This window comes from Camelina sativa, chromosome 19 (genome assembly GCF_030686135.1).
Source record: "Camelina sativa cultivar CO46 ecotype springtype chromosome 19, ASM3068613v1".
In the NCBI taxonomy this organism is placed as follows: Eukaryota; Viridiplantae; Streptophyta; class Magnoliopsida; order Brassicales; family Brassicaceae; genus Camelina; species Camelina sativa.
The window spans coordinates 23,262,403-23,273,119 of record NC_141898.1 but is presented as its reverse complement, the minus strand read 5'-3'; the positions used below and the strand labels follow the sequence as shown (position 1 = coordinate 23,273,119).

The 10,717-nt window shown below is 39.6% G+C and overlaps 1 long non-coding RNA gene across 1 annotated transcript; it reads left to right on the top strand.

Annotated features, from left to right (window-relative positions):
* Positions 1–810: 810 nt before the first annotated feature.
* On the top strand, positions 811–1,406 carry LOC147920892 (uncharacterized). Its single transcript, XR_015590740.1, has 3 exons — positions 811–967; positions 1,050–1,105; positions 1,366–1,406. It is a non-coding gene; the product is annotated as an uncharacterized LOC147920892 (long non-coding RNA).
* Positions 1,407–10,717: the final 9,311 nt, after the last annotated feature.

The window sequence follows — 10,717 nt, the reverse complement described above, 5'->3', positions numbered from 1 at the left end:
TTTCTAGGGATGAGTTAGATTATTTTGTGTTCTTGATCGGTTAGGATGTCTTAGCTTTTATATTTATGTTTTATAAATTCCCTTCTAGATTGGTTTTCTTAATGCTATCAACAGACCGAGAGGTTGAGATTAGATCTAAGGTGTTTTACCATCGAGGGGTGTAGATGAAATGCTTGAATCAATCAATGCTAGAGATTTACTCACTTAGCCTAAGAGATTAGATGAGTAAGGGGTTTATTGACAATAATGAATCGGTTTGTATTGCCTGCTTGGTCATGTTTCTCCAACGAGAGTTGGGTAAGGAAGTGATTAAGGTTGATTGTTTCTATCACGAGAGTGTTTTAAGAAGATTTTAGAGATTCTTTGTCTAGAGAATATCTGCTTGAGGCATGTAGGAAATCCGTACTGGTTAGGAACACTTAGGAGTCGAGTACCCCATCCTTAGGAGATTTCATATTTAGATTGTTTGCATAATTATCCATAACTCGGTCACTTACCCAAACAGGTACACGATCACCTACTTCGACTAGCCCTTCGAGCTGTTCTTGCTTTCTTTCTTTACTCGATCACTCCACCCGATCCTGTACTCGAATGCTTGCATTGAGTGCTTAGGTCGTGTGGCTCTTGTTCATTTGCTGTCTTTAGTTTATTTTAGGATTGTTAGATCAAACCCAACTATTGCTTGGCTTGGCTTTTATAGTTTTGATCATATCTTATCTGCTAGCATAACAACCATTTGGATTGATAACCCTTTGTCTACAACTGCATAGGGAATTGATACCCTGGGTGAAAATCTTACTATCAGCACGTGATCTGCTAAGCATACCTATCGCCACAGTTACCTCAGAGTCGGTGTTCAGTATTGGAGCTCGAGTGTTAACTCCATATAGAAACCGTTAGCTTCCAAAGAATGTCCAAGCTCTACTTTGTACTCGTAAATGGTTAAGAGGTTTTGCAGATTATGAAGGTAATTAATTTGAATGTTCAAGCTTTCTGCAGGGTATTTTTGAGCTTGCAAGGGCTTTACAATTAATTCACATTTTTAACAGGTAACATAGAAGAAGAAGATGATGAAAAAGATGCTTAAAACACAGGGAGTAATCAGGTTCTATTTTTCGTTTTAATTTGTGGGTTTATTGTAGTTTTGTTGAGTTTGGATTTGTGGGTTATTGACGTTTGCTATATCTGATCATGTTCATTCTAGTTTCCTTGTAGTTTTTGATAGTGACGTTTGTAATTTCCTTGTAGTTTCCTTGAATTGGATTTGTGGGTTATTGATGTTTGCTATATGCCTATATCTAATCATGTTCATTGTAGTTTCTTTGTAGTTTTTGATCTGATTTGTGGGTTATTGATGTGTTGCAGAATGGTTAAGCAATTGTCTCTGAGGGAAGAAGAAGAAGTGAGAGGACTTGGGAGCAGTGTGTGTGTGTGAAGGAGGGAGCAAGAAGAATTCAATGGTTATTGATGTTTGCTAACTCCCAAGTCTTTGCAGACTTGGGAATGATCCGATATAGCAAGTTTGTATAAAGTTCTTGTTAAACGGGTGTAAACGGGTTAATAAAATTTTAACGGGTTTAAAACAAACGGGCTTCAACTTTAACAGGTTTTAACTGGACAAGGTCTAAACGGGCGGTCACTACCTTGAATTCAATCGTTTCTTACTTAGATTTTACTAAGATATAAGAGCAATTTAGACTAACTATGTATCATTGCTCTTGAAACCACATGTTGGCAATATAAATTATTCTCGTAGGCTATGCTAGATGCAAAGATAGAAGCTCGAGTGATGCTCTTCTTAAGGTTAAAAGATCTTCAAACATGTTCTCACTGGAAGTGATGCTCTTCTTAAGGTCAGACACTCAGACTCATTGATTTTACTCAGGTCTAGAAGTTTGTCTTGCATCTAAGTCTTGTTGCTTTACCCCACTTACAGAACCATGAAATTTTGATGGCTTATTCAACATTTCATATATTAGATATTGAAACCTTCAAGTTGGTTTTTCTTTGTAGAGAAAATCAGTTGTGAAAATCACTACAGTTCCAGTCAATTAGTTTTATTCTAATAGAGTTTAACATCACTCCAGGTCTGGGAAAACTCAGTTAGCACATACCCTTTGTGTCACTACGAAGGTTTGTTGTTTATTTCCTACTCTCTCAATATGAATCATTTTTTTGGGTCGTGTTCACCTTGCAGATGCATGAGATGAGACTTTACTTTCTTTCAGCATTTAACTATTGAAGTACTATGTCTCTCATTGCCATTGATATATTCATTATGCAGCTACCTACAAACATAAAAGGAGAAAATGGAAAAGTGGCTTCCGTTGACACAGAGGGAACTCAAAACGAATATGATCTAATTTTGCTGAGTTTACCATATTTTTTGCCAAGAGAGATCAGTTTGGAATATTATTTGATCAATAAGAACCTCACAGTTTTAGCATTGGAGGTGGATAGTATTATTCAACCTTATAAAAGTTCTTATCTTCTAAAAGTACAAAAATTATTCTTAAAAAAACTATAAGAGCCTAAAAATAACAGTCTTCCATTGGTGATGCTCTAAGAATCGAAATAATAAAATTCTAACTTACTTACTAGCTAGTAAGGTGCTATAGAGATTTTTTTTCATATGGAAAATTAGTACATTTAATAATTTGTGATCACTATATTATGCAGTCTTGTTCATGATTAGATGAATTTTTTATATCAAATATAAATCATATATATTATTTAAAAAATCTAACTATGGGCGGTTCCACATTTCATATCAAATATTTTAAAGAGAATATGTAGTATATAGCATAAAAACAGAACATAATTAAGAAAATACCACATTTGGTACAATAGCTGTCCTCAAGGGGTGTTATAATTACATTGTTGGCGTTAGGTAGGCTAACATCATATGGGGAACATATATAGTAGGTAGGTGTCTGATAACTCTCTAGTTTACATGTTTTTAGCATCATTATTTGTCCATATTTTGCATTGTTCATACCCTTAACTTAGCATTTTTAGGTCATTAATTGTAGGAATTCACTTTTAAGCCATTTAGGGTGTTGCATTTTTGCATTTGCATATTTTGGATGAAAACAGGTGCTTAAGAGCCTAGAATGGGGAAAAACAAGGACAAACTCGAGCATGTACCCGAAAGAGCCATCAAGCTGAAAGAACAAGTCCAAACCCCAACACGATCGAGAAGGATCCAAGAGCCGGAAGAACAACCCGAAGATCTATCCGAGGAGTAACCCGACTTCATCCTCGTGTACCCCATCGAGTGGACCATCGGGCAGGTCTGGGAAGCTCGGTCAAAGGGGTTTCCATATATAAATCCCTCCTCTCCTTCCTCGCAAAGGAGCACGCCGCAGACCCTCAAACCAGAGAGCGAGAGCTTCTGTGAGAGAACTGAGCAACTCAAACACTTTTCTCTTTTGTTTTGGATTTTGTTTCATAACTTTTAATCATTTCTTTAGATTTCTTTCTTGTACTCTTATCCTTCTACTTTATCGTTTAATATAATGCAATTTTCCTTCATATTTGATATGTTTCTTGCTATGATTTCCGAGTAGTGAAGTAAAGTTTCTAGGGATGGGATAGATGATTTTGTGTTCTTGATCGGTTAGGATGTCTTAGTTGATTGAATATGTTTAATACATTTCCTTCTAGATTGGTGTTCTTAATGCTGTCAACAAATCGAGAGGGTGAGATTAGATTTAAGGTGTTTTACCACCGAGAGGTGTAGATGAGATGCTTGAATCAACCAATGCTAGAGGTTTACTCACTTAGCCTAAGAGATTAGATGAGTAAGGGGTTTACTGACAATAATGAATCGGATCTTAATGTCTGCTTGGTCATGTTTCTCCAACGAGGGTTGGGTAGGGGAGTGATCAAGGTTGATTGTTTCTAGCACGAGTGTTTTAACAAGATTTTAGAGATTCATTGTCTAGGAAATATTTGCTTGAGGCATGTAAGGCATCTGTACTGGTTAGGAACACTTAGGATTCGATTGCCCCATCCTTAGAAGCTTTTGTATTTTAATTGCTTGCATTTTCATTCATCACTCGATCTCTTACCCAATCAGGTACACAATAACCATCATCGAGTAACCCCTCAAGTTGTTCATATTTCATTTGCTTACTCGATCACCCCACCCGATCTTGTACTCGATTGCTTGCATTGAGTGCTTAGGTCGTGTGATTCTTTGTTTATATTCTTTTCTTTTATTATTTTAGGATTGTTAGATAAAACCCATAATTGCTTGACTTGACTTGCATTGTTCTGATTGCATCCTTCCTGCTAGCATAAACAACTATTTGGATTGATAACTCTTTGTATTACAACTGCATAGGGAATTGATATCCTGGGTGAAAAACCTGTTATTAGTGTCACTCTGTCTATGTTTTATTAGTAAACAAAATGTTGTAGGGTAAAAAACCATGTAACTAATGATTATTGTTTCGCATATCAACTAACATACAACTGTCATTTACAACATGTGTTTTGCCAAAACACATCTATAATACAATTCACCAACATTTATTTTTCACAACAAACTTCACCCAATGCAACATAATATTTTTTTCTACAATTCTATCAACTCTTAAGCAACGCAACTTGCAATATAATGATGACCGTATTTTCCTAAAATAACATGCTTTACAATGAAAAAGACTGTATTTGTTCTCGTGGTTGCTGCCCTACCACTCGATTGTTGACCATCTTCCTCGACTTCGGTATACACTTTAGCCCATTTATTTAAATCCCAAATTGGTTACTAAAATTACATAATATTGTATGAGAATACGACCCTTTTATTAAAATCCCATGTTGTTCACTAAAATTACTTGTTACTGTATGAGATTATGACTCAATCATTGCCTACTCAATTACATGTTATTGTATGAGATTACGACCAATTTAGTGAAATCTCATGTCGTTCAATAAAATTACATGTTATTGTATGAGATTATGACTCCATCATTGCCTACTCATGGATTTGTTCCCAACCTATACAAGCTTGTTGTCGGCAATACAGATTTCCTGCCTATATCTTGAGGGCACTTCTGTCATGTTGCCCATACGGAAAGTGGTAGTTACCACACTTCTCTGACATTGTGGTATTTTCTGAGTTTTAAGTAAAAATTGTGGTATTCAGTAATATTATCCTATTTTAAAATGGATGAAGTATATGATACATAATATAATGTTTTAGTCTTTTAGTTTTGTGTTTGATATGTATCACCTTGAATCTGAAAGATATGCAGGAATTCATGAAGATTTGAAAAAATATTCGGAGAGTCATAGTGGGCCACTAGATGACATTGTAAGCCGAAACACCACATGACATATTTTCCTCCAGTGTATTGAGCTTTGAGTCATTGATTATTTTGGTTTATTTCTAGCTTACATGTCGACTTTGTGAGCAAGGACATATTCAAGAAAGTGAAGGCGTAAAATTTCTTTTATGGGCTCTTTGAGGGTTTAAGATAGTTAGGACTTATTCTCTATAATTAGATAAGTTTAAATGTAATGAATATGATAAATGATCAGAATGCAAAGACTATATCAATATTTCCTTAAGTGAGGTTCTTGAATTTGAAAGGGATACTTGTTGGAATGACCTTTGAAATTAACTCTGCACATATATATCTTTCAATTGCCATGTCCTAATTGAAGTTACATGAAATTTTATCATGGGATAATATGTCTTCTTTGGCCAGCTGACAAAACTTGGTTCCACGATCATGGGTTATTGGTGACTTGGAAATATTCCAATCCAAATAAGTCTTGGAAGGTTACTCATTTGTTTTTGCTTTTTCTCTAATGCTTTGCTCAGACTTCAGTAGGTAACCGCTTGACGAAATCAAAATCAATTACTTAGCTTTGTTTATTCATTACAGGTAGCGATTTTTTGTAATAAATCTGGTGCATATATAATTTTGAGTATTTTTGCTATTTGTACGAGAGTTGCTTCTTCGAGGAACTCATGTACCTTTGACTATGATTAAGACTATTTTTATTCATTTGATTGATTATTGATTACAACTTTTTCCTCCCTCCTAATGATTTGTTTCAGAACCTTGAAGGTTGCTAGAGGCGGGATGATTCAGGTCCATGGACAGACAAGAGATGTAGATATACAGGTGGTTGGAGAATCGATGCCGGCAGATCTGGATATCAGTCCTGTAGAGCTATATGACATGATAGTGGGCATGGATTGGTTGCACCGATATAGAATACATCTGGATTGTCATCGGGGTATAGTTGTATTTGAGATGCCGGGGGGAGGAATTGGTTTTATGAGGGAGGGGAGATTGGTTATCTCAGCTGTGCAAGCGGAGTAGATGATCCGGAAGGGCCAAATGCATATTTGGCTACGATTTCGATGCCGGAGTCTGTAGGGTAGGTTGCTGTGGGTGAGATCCCTGTGGTTCGGGAGTTTGAGGATGTTTTTCAGTCGTTGCAGGGGTTACCACCATCTCGGTCTGATCCCTTCACGATTGAGTTGGAACCAGGGTCTATGCCATTATCAAAGACACCCTACAGGATGGCTCCAACAGAGATGGCAGAGCTGAAGAAGCAGTTGGAGGACTTGTTGGGCAAGGGATTCCTTCTTCCTAGTACTTTGTTGCGGGGAGCATGAGTGTTGTTTTTTAAGAAGAAGGACGAAAGTTTCCACCAGTGTATAGATTATCGGGGTTTGAACCGAGTCACTATGAAGAACAAGTACCCTCTTCCGCGGATCGATGAGTTGTTTGATTAGCTGAGCGGTGCTATTTAGTTTCCCAAGATTGACTTAGCGTCGGGTTACCATCAGATTTCGATAGATGAGCTGGATGTCAAGAAGACAGCTTCCAGGATGAGGTATGGGCACTATGAGTTCGTGGTGATGTCCTTCGGTTTGACCAATGTACCAGCTGCATTTATGAGGTTGATGAATAGCGTGTTCCAGGAGTTTTTGGATGAGTTTGTCATCATCTTCATCGATGAAATCGTGGTGTATTCTAAGAGTCCAGAGGCGCATGAGATCCATCTGAGAGCAGTTCTCAAGAAGCTGCAGGAGCATAAGCTTTTCACTAAGCTGAGCAAGTGCAGTTTCTGGCAAAAGGAGATGAGTGTCTTGGGGAATGTTGTTTCTGCATCAGGAGTTTTTGTGCATCCAGAGAAGATTCAGGTCACCAGGGAATAGCCTAGACCGCAAAACGCCACAGCGATCAGGAGTTTCCTTGGGTTGGCAAGGTACTATAGAAAGTTTGTGAGCGGTTTTGCGGGTATGGCACAACCGATAACTTTGTGGCAGATGCTTTGTGCATGAAGCGGGCGGATTCTGCTCAGGAGCAGGATATGAAGTCTCTGGTGAGTGAGATACTGAGATCAGTACTTTGAGGTTATGTGCTATTTCACAAGAGCCATTAGGATTGGAGGAAGCTGACAGAGCGGATCTTCTGAGCAGAGTGCGGTTGACTCAGGAGAGTGATGTGGGGTTGATGGATGCCTCTAAGACTGCGGGTTCTAAGTATCAGGTCTCTGCTAATGGGATTATCCTTGTGCATGGTCGGGTTTGTGTGCCGAATGATGAGGGACTGAGGGGTAGGACATTCTGAGGGAGCCTCACTCGAGCAAGTTCTCTATTCATCCAGGAGCAACCATGATGTACTGTGACCTCAAACGGTATTATCACCGGGTCGAGATGAAGAGGGATGTCGCTAGGTGTGTCTCGAGGTGTGATACCTGCCAGCTAGTGAAGGCTGAGTATCAGGTGTCGGGTGGCATGTTGTCGAGTTTACCCATTCCACAGTGGAAATGAATATGATCACGATGGTATTCATGGTTGGTTTGCTTATGTCACGGACTATGGATGCTATGTGGGTGATTATGTATCGTCTGACCAAGTTTGCACATTTTCTGGTCATTAAAATCACAGATGGAGCAGCAGTCTTGGCTAAACAATATGTGAGGGAGATTGTGAGGTTAGATGGTGTGCCTGTGAGCATAATGTCCGACAGGGATTTCAAGTTCACTTCATCGTTTTGGAGGGCGTTTCAGGCAGAGTTGGACACTAAGATGGATATTATTACAGCTTATTATCCTCAAACAGATGGGCAGTCAGAGAGTACGATTCCGATTCTGGTTGACTTGCTGAGGATGTGGGTGTTGAACTGGGGTGGTCATTGGGCCGATCACCTGAACCTTGTAAGAGTTTGCTTACAATAATAGCTATCAGACGAGTATTGGTATGACTCCTTATGAAGCGTTGTATGGGAGGTCATGTTGCACACTTTTATGCTTGACTCCGGTGGGGGAGAGGAGCTGTGACACCCTAGTTTGCGCAGAGGTTTATAAGAATTGATTTGGCCACCTATGTCACCAAAGTGCACTTATCTTTTCTGTCAAAGGGTCCTGAGATAACTCTAGAGTTAAGCGTGCTTGAGCTGGAGTAGTCTCAAGATGGATGACTTTCCGAGAAGTGATTGTTGGAACTATGCGAGTGAGGACAAAACACGGTAAAAGATCATGGGGTGATATGTAGAGATGGTAACAAGTCTTTAAAGCCTCCCGGACGTAGCAAACCATCCGTCAAATAGGGATGGGCTCACAGGCCTAGAGAGGACGTGAGACCCATTAAGGAAGGTGGTTCTATGGACATGGATTAGACATAGGGCCTACCAAGAGGTGGATGTCGGGGTATACCAAGTGGTATCTGAGACGAACCCAGATGAGTGTGGAGTCAAGTGGTCATATACTATACAAGGTGAAGGTCTTGATGCACAACAAGATCGTTGTGATCTGATAGTGGGAGTGAATTGTGACATCCTGGTTTGCTGAGAGGTTCATAAGAATTGATTTGGCCACCTATCTCACCAAAGTGCACATATCATTCCGGTGAAAGGGTCCTGAGATAACTCAAAAATTAAAAGTACTTGAGCTCGATTAAACTCAGGATGGTGACTTTCTAGGATATGATTGTCGGAACTATGCGAGTGAGGATAAAACATAAGGAAATATCATGTGGTGATTTGTAGCGATAATAACAAGTCTTTAAAGCCTTCCGGACGTAGAAAACCGGCCGTTAGATATGGATGGGCTCACGGGCCTAGTGAGAGGACGTGAGGTCCATTAAGGAAAGAGGGTACATGGACTGGGATTGAAAATAGGGCCCACTAAGAGGTGGCGGTCGGAGCGTTACAGGAGCATATTGGATACGATTTTTATTTACGAGACCACAAATAGCAAGATTAGACTTCCTGGATATCGTAGCTTGAGGGCTGAGGCTCGATAGCAAGTCGGTAAGACTCAAAGGTTAGGACCTGAGAGCGGAGGAGATGCATGAGCTGAGAGCGAATAATATCATAGATGCGGGTTATTGGCCAAATTGAGTCCTCATAGTTAGTCAGAGGATGTGCGGGCCATGGTGTGGTAGCACGAAAGATCCTTGGCTGTTGGTCTTGGTGTTAGATTCGAGGACAAATCTATGCTGGTGGGGGAGAATTGTAACACCCGCGAACCACAAGCTGGGTCAATTGATACAGTGTTTGTCTGGTTCAACCAGTTCAATTTTATTTCTCCGGATTGCGTAGCTGGTTTAGGAGAGCCCTAGACTCGAGTATTAAAAGGAATATTTGACTTCCTTCATTTCTTTTAGCTGCTTTTGACACTTATAGAGAGAAAAAGAGAAGATAGAGTTTTTCCAAAGAGCATTCTTGAGTTTTTGGAGATTTTTGTCCCTCTTTGTGTGTTTTTCTTCTTAGAGAGTGCGATTTTGAGGCTAAGGATGTGTGGGAAGGTTGATGTGGTGCTGGTTTCATCGTTTGGGGATTAGATCTTATTGTTTGACAAAGGTAAGTGCATGACCATGACTTATCTAAGCTAAGATCTCTACTTTTGTGATATTGTATGTGTTATGTGATTGTTTCTTTTGAGTTCTATGCGTTTTTTGTGGCTCATGAGGCGTGGATTCGTTCATGGGATCGTGTGGAAGGGACAGGAGAAGTTTGGAGGTGAGATTCAGGGATTATGATCGTGAAGAGGCGATGCTCGATAGTGTCGATCGACACAAGCCTTGTGTCGGGTGACACTGATGCGAGGATGAGTCGTTGACCTACGAGCATTGATCGATGCCATGAGGAGGTGTCGGTCGATGCAATTAGGGATTTCATGAAATGTCGAGCATGCGTCGATTAACACAAGGAGTGTGTCAGTCGACGCAAGGTGGTATCAATCGACACACCCTTTGCAGGTATCTGTGTCGATCGACACCAGGCGAGTGTTGGTCGACACCAACCTTCATCAACGGCTGATGACGTGTTTGCTTTGTGTATTGCCTGGTTTGTTTATTGTTTGTTGATTGTGGCATGAGAGATCTGATTGCTTGTCTGTATAGCCGAGTAGATGGAATGATCGCCTCACTAAGTATTTCTTGTAATACTTACGCCTCTCTTTTGTGTTGTGGCGATGGTAAAGGCAAAGTGTGATCGTGAAACCAAGGCTATGAAGAGGAGTATGTTCCAGAGGCTCGGTTGTTTACTTTTTGTCTTTTATAGGATGCTAGAGTAGAAGTTAGTTGTCTAGAACAGTTGTTAGGATTGTTGGTTCTATGAATTTGTTTTATGTTTCAGATTGTTCCTGAATTGATAATAAGTTGTTCTTTTATTTGTTATTGGTTTATTGGAATTTCTTATTTGTTATCCGTTGTTTGTTATTGATTGGGATAGGTTGC